The following is a 13,420-nucleotide window of genomic DNA, read 5'->3' as shown; positions in this document are numbered from 1 at the left end:
AGTAGAGAGGAGTTTTCTGTGTCGCACCTGCTTCCATGGGGCAAAGAAAAGGAAGTGAAACACGACCCGAGAGGACTGAAACTACAGCCAAGACGAGTGAAACTGGAGGGGAAGAGGACTGAAACTAGAGGCAAGAGGACCGAAACGGGACCCAAGAGAAGTGAAACTGGAGCCGAGAAGACCGAAACTGGGGTCAAAAGGACTGAAACTGAAGCGAAGAGGACCGAAACCTGGAGCCAAGAGAACCAAAACTGAAGCACGAGGTGAAACTGGGGCCAAAAGAAGAACCAAAACTGGAGCCAAGTGCACAGAAACTTGAGCCAAAGGAACTGAAACTGAAGCAGGAAGTGAAAATGGGGCCAAAAAAAGGAACCAAAACTGAGCCAAGTACACTGAAACTTGAGCTAATTGAACTGAAACTGAACTCAGGGGAAAGAGGAATTGAAGGCCAGAGAACTGAAACTGAACTCAGGGGAAACAGGAATTGAAGGCCAGAGAACTGAAACTGAACTCAGGGGAAACAGGAATTGAAGGCCAGAGAACTGAAACAGGACTCAGACAACACCTCGAAGAAACATCTTGAAACTCCTCAGTTTCACCTTCGCCATTAGCTTGACAACACCAGCGCCCCCTAACCCCCCTTGACCACACTTACCTAGGGTTGCCATACCTGCCATAAAACTTTTTATGGAGGCTGTAGAGAGATGTTCTCCCTCTCTCTCTCTCTCTCTCTCTCTCTCTCTCTCTCTCTCTCTCTCTCTCTCTCTCTCTCTCTCTTTCTCTCTCTCTCAGGTCCATTACACTCTGGAACGGGGGAGAAAGACCAGGCAAGGGAGGGGGTTGGTCACAGGTCAATGAGAGCCCTGGGGTCAAGAAAGTGTCATGTGTTCCCCCAAGGGACATTATCTTTTTTTCCTTTTTCTTTTTCTAAATCTTTCTATGCACTAAAGTCGTATACCTCCCTGGTCTAGGGGGTGGAGGATGCCTAGTACCTATGAGAGAGAGAGAGAGAGAGAGAGAGAGAGAGAGAGAGAGAGAGAGAGAGAGAGAGAGAGAGAGAGAGAGAGCAACAGATTTTTCTTCTTCCTCAAGTCCTAACCTCCTCTATTCTTGCCACAATAAAATGAGTCTTGCTATCTTAGAAAAGAGAATTCAAACCCAAGACAGAATGTGGCAAGATTTTAAAACCCCTCTTTACCAAAACTGTAAAATAAAACTGAGAACACTTCTTATTTTAGAACATTTCCCCTTACCAGTCAACACATCAACACTTTTAAACAGTTTACCCAATTTCTTTCGGAGTTTTCAACTTACCTGTTCCCATTTTCTAATAATTTTCTTAATATTTAACTTCTAATTTCCACTCTCATTACCATTTAATTAAAAACTGTAACTTTTTCTCTTAATATGAAAACGCAACGATGCTTTTATTGGGTCTAGCATAACTTTAAATGACTACATTTTCGACAATTCTACGAGGCGGTGATCTAAGATGATACCCTGAGAGGAGTTCAAGAGCATTGCGCTGGCTCTTAGTGTCACGGTAATGAACTGAAAGTGACCTCAGCCTTTCAGAGTCAAAAAAATATTCTACCTCAAGTATGGATTGCTTTTGACCATACACACACACACACACACACACACACACACAACACACACACACCACATAATACCCTCCAACAGCCAGGATTCGAACCCAGGACCTTTTGCGCGTGTAGTCGGCAACGCTTTGTATACAACATTAAGTATATATATATATATATATATATATATATATATATATATATATATATATATATATATATATATATACTTAATCTTGCATACAAAGCGTTTCAAACATCCACAATGTACCAACGCATTTCCCAGACTTATTTACATATTTTTCATCTTTCTATTTATTCCGTAAACCCACTCTCCCCCGCCCCTGCTGGGGCGCTTTCCCGGCCAGTGTGGCTTCGCTGTCTTCTACCTAGAAAAGGTGATTAGCGGGATCACGAGCAGTGGAGGTCAAAGGGAGTTAATGACTCTATACTCCATTTCAACCTTGTTTTTCTTTTCCGCTCACCTTAGCGGACCCACGCTAACATTACTGCTATTGAGTAAATGCTGTTAAGAGCTGTTGTTGCTATATATCTATTACTTTATCATAAGTAACGGTGTATTTTGAGCGATGTCTGACAAGTCGAACGTACATCACAGTCGACAGTCGACAGTAAATGGAAAATATAGCAAGGTAGGCTTAAAATCGACCTTTGTTAGCGGATTCCGCTAAAATAACCCCTTAATTTTTTAAGTCTATTCCAGGAAAATTATTTTTTTCTTTTTTGTCTTGTAAAGAACAAAGCCTTTCCCAGCTACGTTAATACATGCAAAACGGACGCGATTTTAGCAGTCGCGACTGAATTATTTTCAGCACGCGCATATTAAGCCCGGGGGAAAATATCTTCATAGTCTGAACTTAATTAGTCATTTCAGTTTTCTCGTAAAAAAGACAGAAAACGGATCCGGGTTCTCGCGTCACGAACCAGAGGGTCTTCGCACGGTGGGGAGGGTCTGTTTTGAAGATCTAGAAGGCGTCAGAGAGTGTCCAAGCCTCGTTGATCGTCTATAAACACCACCAGTTCCAGAGGGTTCGAATCCCTTCGCGTGATGAGATAAAGGATCGTTTCCCCCAAAGCAGATCTTATGGTATTTCTAAGGACAATCAACTTCACGGTATGTCCACCTCATCACTGTTTTGTAGCGTCCTCATTAACGCCTCATTTATCTCCTTATTCTTTACATCCTCATCGTCAATGCCTCATGATTTCCCCATGTGTCGCAACATTTGTTCACTTCGTAATCACCTCCTCATGCATCAGTACCTACTCCTCACAGGTGCCTCATCACTCATTAACAGCGCCTCATTATCAGACTCTGTGGAAGACACTGTCATTCCCCTCTGGTAAGACGATTATCCCATACAACCTCACAACTCCCTCATAACGACCGCACACGCATTCCTCATACAACCTCTCCACTGTTTAATAAACCCCTCACCACTTTCTCATACACCCTCATAGTGAGTCTTTATGAAGTCTATTCGTACCTCATTCGCTGAAATGCCTTTAAACTGCCATATCTCTCATGACCTCTTTGTCATGCCTCATCTCTCGTGACCTTCAAATACTACCTTATCTCTCTCTCTCTCTCTCTCTCTCTCTCTCTCTCTCTCTCTCTCTCTCTCTCTCTCTCTCTCTCCAACAGTCTTATCTCTCTCTCTCCAACAGTTTTACCTCTCTCTCTCTCCAACAGTCTTATCTCGTATCAGCGTTTAATCTCTCCTCCCTCAAGCGATCGTTTCCTCTTAGCCTGTCCCCACCGCTTAACCCCCCCTCTTAAACTGGATAAGCTGAAACCTCCCGGGACCAAGAGTTCAAACTGGGTTGAACACGTTTTCGTTCAAGCTTGTCAGCTTAGCTCTGGGTCCTCTGGAGCAATGGCTGGCACTACACAAAATGCCTACGTTAATATCAAAAGAGAAATATGATTAGTGTCATTTTGCATTTCACTAATGTTATTCGCATATCATTATCATTAATGGATTAATTTTCGGTTACAATTTTATTATCAGAGTTGAACAAACGTTAAATGTTCTCTCCCAGAACAGAAAGGTCCTGGGTTCGAATCCTGGCTGTTGGAAGGTATTATGTCATATATATATATATATATATATATATATATATATATATATATATATATATATATATATATATATATATATTGCTTTGTCGCTGTCTCCCGCGTTTGCGAGGTAGCGCAAGGAAACAGACGAAAGAAAGGGCGCCAACCCACCCCCATACACATGTATATACATACACGTCCACACACGCAAATATACATACCTATACATCTCAATGTACACATATATATACACACAGACACATACATATATACCCATGCACACAATTCACACTGTCTGCCTTTATTCATTCCCATCGGCACCTCGCCACACCTTCCTTATAACCGGCTATGTTTCTGAAGCTATCATTCATCGAGAGGTTCAATCCACCCGTCCTATTAACAGCGAAGCAGAATTTCCATGACCGTGATGCATGAGACGCGGGATGGAGAGAAAAATAGAGTTGTTAATGGACTGGATGATGGTATCTGGCAACTCCTCCTCCTCATTCTCCCCCTGACCTCCCTGATGACTGCGTTTGTTCTGGTCACGTGTAAACAACCCTGAGTTTCCCCCCCTCCTCCCCCCCCCCCCTGAAGTTATCAACATTCCTTAGTTCTCCCGAAGTGCTGGCGTCTCATGGTCACACAACACACACACACACCCACACACATAGACCACAGAGAACAGTTCATATTACATCTATGCCTCTTCTCTCTCTCTCTCTCTCTCTCTCTCTCTCTCTCTCTCTCTCTCTCTCTCTCTCTCTCCCTACGTGCTCCGAAGGGCATCAAATAAGGTGGTCGGTTGGGTTATCGCCGTATTTTATGGGAGGTTGAGCCTTGCTTGTGTGTGTATGTGTGTGTGTGTGTGTGTGTGTGTGTGTGTGTATGTGTGTGTATGTGTGTGTGTGTGTGTGTGTGTATGTGTGTGTGTGTGTGTGTGTGTGTGTGTGTGTGTGTGTGTTGGGGAGCGCATCAGTCATGGCGTCCGGCTGGGTTTGTTGATCCTCCCATGACTCACACTCCTGTTTACTGTCTGGGAGGTGACTAAGGCGTCAGGAGGAGGAGGAGGAGGAGGAGGAGGAAGAAGAAGAAGAAGAAGAAGAAGAAGAAGAAGAAGAAGAGACCGAGTAGGAGGAGGAGGAAGAAGAAGAAGAAGAAGAAGAAGAAGAAGAAGAAGAAGAAGAAGAAGAAGAAGAAGCCGAGGAGGAGGAAGAAGAAGAAGAAGAGGCCGAGGTCGAGGAGGAGGAGAAGAAGGAAGGGGTTTGGGAGTCACGTAAATCACATCAGAGTGGAAGGAAGAAGTTGAAAGGAGAGGAAGATCACTAGACACGAGGGTAAGGGAGGAGACATTCATCTACAAACCCACTTTGAGACATTAATTATCCCCCCTCCCCCCCCCTACCAGAGACTGACGCTGATTAATGAGGGTAATTAACGCGACGTTGATGAGTGAATGGCTCTCTATCAGCAGTTATGGATGAACCTGACATTACGTACGGGAGAAAGAGCGACACGAAGTGAAAACATCCTCGAAAGACTTCTCGTATCTTTTGTTGTTGTTATCTGACGTCCTATGGCATCTTGTGACGTCATTTTGACCTCCGGGGGTCCACCACGCAGGTCACAGGCCAGGTACCAAAACAGGTTAGACAACACCGACCTCTATAAAGGAGATCCTACATAATAATCCTTCAGGGTTCCACCGTATAGGGAGGGGTTTGCCGGTAACGCCCACACAGTCAACACCATCACCGTGGTCGACCTCATTATGCTTCGTCCACGTCCATGCACTTGTGGGAGAAGTGGTCACTCACTCCACCAGCTCGAAGACACCGGGACGCCCCCCCCCTCCCCCCTTGCACCTGGAAATGTGACTCCTGGAACATCGCCCTTCTACGGGGGGCTCTGTCTTGCCTCATCTTCCACGGGATCCTCTCGGCAGGGCTCTCCTGGGTCTTCGGTGCCCAACCTCCTCCTGCGGCGTAGACCATCAGCAAAAAAAAGCCCACTGGATACGTACCTCTCCGAAATCTTCTCTCTCACTCTCTCTCGCTTCTACAGAAGCTCCACGAGACCCGGCAGCCACTTACCCCTCCCACGGAACTTCCATCTGCCTTACCTCCACCTCACGTATACCCCACTGGTGAAACACGCAGGCAGACGCGCATAACGAATCATAAAGCAACTCTCTGGTACCAGAGAGAGAGAGAGAGAGAGAGAGAGAGAGAGAGAGAGAGAGAGAGAGAGAGTAATAATAATAATACGCGGAGCCTATCACAATAATGATCAGAATACACGCACGTATACATCTTCAATACACATTCATGCGCGCTTCGCTCTTAATAAACACTCCACCTGCGCTGTGCAAATGAGACTTGATGAATCAAATGAGGAAAAATCTTTTTCTTTATATATATATACAAATATCTATACACATCTACAGGATATACGTCTTCCAATGCCTCCAAAGGCCATTCAGAGAGGAATATCGCCAGGCGATATTCAGAAACCAGAGCCGAGCGGGGAAACCCTCATTAAAAGGAAATGAAAAGGAAGAATGTGGGGCTGACTTGTGTTGGAGGGAGGGAGGGAGGGAGGGAGGGATGGAGGGAGGGAGGGAGGGAGGGGGGAGGTGGTTTAAAGAGGGCGCGAGGTTGGAGTGAATTAAAACCCGGAGAGATCGCCGGGCTTAAAATTAAGAAAAGAGGAAGAAAGCCTGCCGGGTCTTGTTCGTAATGTGGACATGGACGCATGCATGTACGGGAGTGGTGATAGTGTTGGAGAGAGAGAGAGAGAGAGAGAGAGAGAGAGAGAGAGAGAGAGAGAGAGAGAGAGAGAGAGAGAGAGAGAGAGAGAGAGAGAGTTAATGGGAAAACGGGTTTCCGAGCGTGACCGAAGATCAGTAGACACGCTACCCTATCTATCTAAATGTCTGTCTATTTGCTCGTGTATATATATATATATATATATTGGAAAGGATCACAATTTTGCGCGTGGATGATGTGATTATTACCCGAAAGTGCACTTGGGAACTTTTCGTGTTTCATTTTCCCCGTAGACTCATAGGAATATATATATATATATATATATATATATATATATATATATATATATATATATATATATATATATATATGGCTCCAACCCTTCAATAGTTTGGTAAAATGCTTGTCGACCATCCTTGCCTTCACGTCTCCCGGGGTCAAAGTTCACAACTTGTCAAAGAATGCAGAGTCTAATGGGGGGTGCCGGGGGGGGAGGGGGGATCCACAGCCAAGCACCCTCCTACCCCCAGAGAGAGAGAGGGGGGGGGGAGCTTTACCCACCCACCCACACACACACAGACATCCATTATAGGGTCAATCTCCCCTTCTCTCTCTCTCTCTCTCTCTCTCTCTCTCTCTCTCTCTCTCTCTCTCTCTCTCTCCAGTAAACCCCTACGTGACCCCCCCAATCCCCCCCACCCCCACAACACTGAAGACGAGGGCAAGACGACCATATATATATATATATATATATATATATATATATATATATATATATATATATATATATATATATATATATCCCTGGGGATAGGGGAGAAAGAATACTTCCCACGTATTCCCTGCGTGTCGTAGAAGGCGACTAAAAGGGAAGGGAGCGGGGGGCTGGAAATCCTCCCCTCTTTTTTTTTTTTTTTTTTTTTTAATTTTCCAAAGAAGGAACAGAGAAGAGGTCCAGGTGAGGATATTTCCTCAAAGGCCCAGTCCTCTGTTCTTAACGCTACCTCGCTATCGCGGGAAATAGCGAATAGTATGAAAAAAAAAAAAAAAAATATATATATATATATATATATATATATATATATATATATATATATATATATATATATAACCTCCATTCCAACCAGATTTTTCGGTTAAGAATGTATATCCGAAATATCGACATTGCCTTCCGGTTAAGAAGAGTGTAATATTCAACACATGATATTCCGGTTAAGAACGATAGAACCACCGTTTCGACACGACAATCCGGTTAAGAAAGATATAAACACCAATTCGAATAATCACCCCGTGGAAGAGGGGCCTAACCGCACACACACACACACACACACACACACACACACACACACATATATATATATTAACGCGACATTCCGGTTAACACGGGCGTGACCGCCGTTTCAACTTCATATCCCGGTTAAGAAGGACATTCATAACCAGCAAAATGACCTCCTAACCTCGTGTCCTGACCAGAATTTATTTTTAATTTTTTTTGACCAATTTGCCCAACATCACAACCCAGTATGGCCTTGAGCGAGGCAAAATCACGAAATGAACTAGATTTTAAGTAATCCTCTTTATATATATATATATATATATATATATATATATATATATATATATATATATATATATCCAATAATACGTTTTCAATTTCGTTGAATGATCCTGTTCATTGAAATTAGAAAATGGAAGTGTGTGGGGGATGGACTAAAGTAATTCGTATATTTATATATATATATATATATATATATATATATATATATATATATATATATATATATATATATATATATATATATAATTATCTATCATTATTATTATCATTATCATTATTATCATTATTATTATCATTATTATTATCATTATTACTACTATTATTATTATCATCATTATTACTATTACTATTATCATCACCATTTATTATTATTATTGTAAATCATTAATATTACTATTACTATCATCATTATGATCACTTAAATTGTACAAATCTTTTTTTAGCACGGTTATCCTTAAATTACACCATTAACCCTAAACATTTTAATCTCCAGTTAAGAACTACAAAAAGAAATAAAATCCAGCTTATACAACCAAAATTTCTACCTTGGGCCATTACTATGTAGCAAACGCCCCGTACATATATCTATTTATCTATTTATTTCTATCTTTTTAACACATGACGTAAATTCCCAGCATGGGTCACTATATATTCCACCTTAGCTCCCTTAAAAATTTAAAGGCAGATCTTCATTTCTCACTATAGACCCTAAACCACACTTCAAAGGGTTGGAAATATTCAGCCCTTTTTTTTCTTTTTAGAAATTAGGGAAATCCAATGGCTATTACTTCAAAAGTTTTGATTTTGCCTTGATTTTTACCGTTTAAGTTTCATATTTGTCAACAGAAATTACTGAAATATGTTGTGGTGTACGTGTATAGGCAAAATATCCAAATATTCACATGCGGTTGCTGAATACTCGACATACATACGCGTGAATATCCTGACTCCCAAATATCCGGGTTTCACTATCATAGAAAATGGTTAATTTGCACTTACAGAAAACGTCAAAATATTGAGCGGTAACTCAACCGTTACACGGAAAGTAAGGGAGACAATAAATTTTTCCTTTTGTCTTTGACATACAATGAAGAATTCAACGTTATAACTACAAAAACCACAACAATAACTACTACTACTACTACAATGAAGACTGATGCAGTTATCAACATTATAACACCAGAAAGAGATGTAGAAGACGTAGGACATTAAATCTGACTAGAATATACCAATGTATATATAGTGAAACTGTGTCTACATCAGATCCCCCTACATCTTGGACGTACAGAAAACCGTGACAGAACCCAGTTAGCGATGCAGAAACCTATAATAGTCCCTCTCTCTAAGTCGTCTTTGTATAGAAAATAGAAATAATCTATAAAACATGATGGGAGAGATGATTTCAAAAGAACCCCTTAAATCCACTGGTCGTGTATATATAGAGCTATGTAGAGCAGAGCCGGGATAGAACACCTCTATATATCACGCTCATATAGAAGTCTATCAAAAACCCTCCTATAGCATGGTCGTCTATAGAAAAAAAAAAACTATACTTGAATCCTGTGTGTGTGTGTGCCATGGCCATGTACAAAAGACAAATAGAAAACGGTAGTAGAACCCCCCACATCGCATAGAAATCGGGGAAATGGTACACCTACTTACATGGTAAATAGACAAACTGCTGGAAGGTAATCCAGGGTGTAGAACATCCTGGTATCTAATTACCTTCTTTTCCAGACTTTTCCATGTAACCAAAGACACACCCACCTCTCTCTCTCTCTCTCTCTCTCTCTCTCTCTCTCTCTCTCTCTCTCTCTCTCTCTCTCTCTCTTTCTCTCTCTCTCTCTCACTTCCCCCTTCACTCAATCACCTTGTGCCTCAGTTCTCATGCCTCGGTTTGATGCCTCTGTCCGCCATGGTCTACCTCCCTGCCTCAGTCAAGTTCCTCGACTCGTCTTCAAAGGTGAAGTTCAGGGGGTTCGAAACCATGTGACCCCCCCCCCCCCCAAGGATCTGAAGTACCTGTATCCGAAGCCTGGAAAAAGAGCAACAAAGGACAAATGAACACTTGAATACCTCTCTCTCTCTCTCTCTCTCTCTCTCTCTCTCTCTCTCTCTCTCTCTCTCTCTCTCTCTCTATCTATCTATCTATCTATCTATCTACCTATCTGTCTATCTCTCCCGTCATCTGTTGCCGTTCTTAAAACAGAAGCCATGATAAACCCCATGACAGGCTTTTGGTTTACCTATTTCTTTGTTTTGTTTGCACGACGGAGGGCAAACAAGGATTGTTTACCCCCCACCACCCCCCCTCCCCTATAACCCAGCCCTTTACATCCAGGTCGTGTCAGAGCGGAGTAAGAAAGGTGTATTGTTTGCCGTAGACAAACACGGCGCAAACCAATCACTGGGGCAAACAATGAGAACGTGTTTGCCGACCGAGATCATACGACCGGATATGACATCAGCCTATTACGTGGCTTTGAAACTCTGACGTAATTGGTCGACGTCACAAGACTGATTTGAGCCAATTCAGCTTCTGAAATTGCTCTACCACAACCCCCCCCCCCCCCCTGCGCCAAGAGAGCTGATCCAAACCCCCCCCCCCCCCCCCCCCCCGGTTCTCGACGGAAGAAGAACAACAGTGTGAACATCGAGAACAATTCCCCTGCCCGCGTCTGAGAACAGTTTGCCTTGAGGTCTGTTCATTTCTGGGGGGAGGGGGAGGTGGGGGAGGGAGGGGCTCGCCACACCGCTTACACGGGACGGGACGACCCTTGTACCAGGAACGACCAGGTAGAGAGAGAGAGAGAGAGAGAGAGAGAGAGAGAGAGAGAGAGAGAGAGAGAGAGAGAGAGTGAGAGAGAGAGAGAGAGAGAGAGAGAGAGAGAGAGAGAGAGAGAGAGAGAGAGAGAGAGAGAGAGAGAACCTCGCCTATTGAGACCTGCCGTTGCCGTTTTATCCAGACCGGATTTCTATTTTTTGTTTTTATTCATTTCAAGGGGAGGTGGTGGGGGGGGGGAGGGGGAGGTAATGGGGGTGGGTGGGGGGGGAGGGGGAGGTAATGGGGGGGGAGGGGGAGGTAATGGGGGGGGGGATATATATATATTTGTCTTTCATCAGATTTGTTATTTGTCTTTAACGTCCGGCAATTATAGCTTCTCTCTGGTGACGGGTGGCATTTTCGCTACAAAGGTGAGAGAGAGAGAGAGAGAGAGAGAGAGAGAGAGAGAGAGAGAGAAAGAGAGAGAGAGAGAGATAAAGAGATAGAGATAAAGGGAGATAAAGAGAGATAAAGAGAGAGAGAGAGAGAGAGAGAGAGAGAGAGAGAGAGAGAGAGAGAGAGAGAGAGAGATAGAGAGAGAGAGAGAGGAGGTGGCTGAACTAAGTCGTTCAGGAAGAGGTCGTAGTTTAGATGGAGGTCGTAAGTTTAGATGGAGGTCGTAAGTTTAGATGGAGGTCGTAGTTTAGATGGAGGTCGTAAGTTTAGATGGAGGTCGTAAGTTTAGATGGAGGTCGTAAGTTTAGATGGAGGTCGTAGTTTAGATGGAGGTCGTAGTTTGGATGGAGGTCGTAGTTTAGATGGAGGTCGTGGCTTAGAGGAAGTCGTGTGTGAAAGAGACAGAGACAGACAGAGAGAGAAAAAAAAATATTCTGTCTGGTACAGGACCTGGAAGCCAAGTACCGTCAAGGGAAAAATTGAGATAAATGAAGAGATTTGGCTGTGAGCGTTCCACTGGAGGAGGAGGAGGAGGAGGGGCGGCACGGCCGATAGATCGGAGAGACAATCAAAGTGAATCGGAAAATACTTAAGTCTGCCTCCATCTTCTTCTTCTTCTTCTCCTTCTTCCTTTTCTCCTCCTCCTCCTCCTCCTCCTTCCTCTTCTTCTTCTTCTTCTTCTTCTTCTTCTTCTTCTTCCTCTTCTCCCCATCCTCCTCCTCCTTCCTCTTCTTCTTCTTGTCCTTCTCCTCCTCCTCCTCCTTCTTCTTCCTCTTCTTCTTTTCCTTCTCCTTCTTCTTCTTCTTCTCCTTCTCCTTCTCCTCCTCCTCCTCCTCCTCCTCCTTCGTGATGCATGGACGTGCAAGTGGGGGAGAAAGACAAGGTAACTACCATACTTGCCCACTTCGAAGGCAGGAAGAGAGAGCTTCGACTATGCCCACGACCCACACACGGTCTGCCAGGTCTGGTGGCACCCAACGTCTTGCAGTCAAACTTGCTCTCTGATCTATTGTACCTACTCGCTGTTTCCCGCGCCAGCGAGGCAGCGCCAGGAAACGGACGAAGACTGGCCCACCCACTCATATACGCGTATATAAACATTAAAAAGCCCATACGCGCACATGGACATACATATACATATCAACATATACATACATACACATACACAGACATATACACATATACACATGTACATGATTCATACTTGCTGCCTTCATCCATTCCCGTCGCCACTATATGATATACTCACAAATTCTTCGTCTCAAAAATCTATATCAATCAATGAGAACGGGAGGAATTCATTGGTCTTATTCTATATAGAATAAATAATTTTCCCTAATTACTTAATTACATCGTTATCAACACAGACGCTCTGAAATGCTTCATAATTACAGAGGCTGGTCCTCTGTGGTTCAGGATAGGTGACTTGAAATGTATGTAACCTGGAGAGTCATTTCGTCTCTGTAAATCCGGGGCACGGTAAAAAAAAATTCAAAAAAGAAAAAAAAAATTCAACACTTGCGAAACTATTTTCAAAAACTGGAAATCCAGAGAAAGATAAAGAGGAAGAGAGAAAAAATCTTCGGTTATCTAAGAAGGGAAAGATTTCTTCCCATGGGCTGCCATTCGAACATCATATATCGTACGGATTTTCCAATCTGACGCAACAAAAAAAAAAAAAAAAAGAAATGGGTATAAAAGAAAGAAAATAAAAACTGCAACTGTACACGTAAATTTAGAGCAATGAGTACCATGAAGACGTCCAATGTCTTCTGTGAAGTTTACATGTACTTAGTACATCAAAGTTGATCAGTAACTTACAGAGAGAGAGAGAGAGAGAGAGAGAGAGAGAGAGAGAGAGAGAGAGAGAGAGAGAGAGAGAATCGGCGAAACGAAGACATCTAAGAGTAAACCAATTGCCAAAAGACGCGCCAATAAACCAAAGCGCAATACCCGCCAACACACCGACGCCACACAAAAACACGCCAACTGACCAACACCGAAGAACAAACACCCGCCAATAAACCAAAGTGAAAACTCACCAATAAACCATCCCCAATGACACGCCAATAAACCAAACACACTCACACACGCCAATAAACCAAACACACTCGCACACGCCAATAAACCAACGCCTCTCCCCCCAAACACACGCCAATAAACCAAACACACTCGCACACGCCAATAAACCAACGCCTCACCAAAAAC

The 13,420-nt window shown here is 43.2% G+C and overlaps 1 protein-coding gene and 1 long non-coding RNA gene across 2 annotated transcripts in view; one reads left to right on the top strand and one right to left on the bottom strand.

The window, feature by feature from the left end:
- The window catches only part of LOC139757675 (uncharacterized), a 344,152-nt gene that overhangs the window by 34,315 nt on the left and 296,417 nt on the right, over positions 1-13,420 (top strand). The window lies entirely within an intron of this gene.
- Positions 9,869-13,420, bottom strand: part of LOC139757606 (uncharacterized) — a 234,185-nt gene continuing 230,633 nt past the window's right edge. The window contains exon 3 of the long non-coding RNA XR_011714681.1: positions 9,869-10,027. This is a non-coding gene — a long non-coding RNA (uncharacterized lncRNA). The remainder of the gene's footprint in view (positions 10,028-13,420) is intronic.

This window comes from Panulirus ornatus, chromosome 27 (assembly GCF_036320965.1).
Source record: "Panulirus ornatus isolate Po-2019 chromosome 27, ASM3632096v1, whole genome shotgun sequence".
NCBI lineage: Eukaryota > Metazoa > Arthropoda > Malacostraca > Decapoda > Palinuridae > Panulirus > Panulirus ornatus.
Note: the sequence above shows the minus strand (reverse complement) of the source record. Positions and strands in the feature narration are given on the sequence as shown.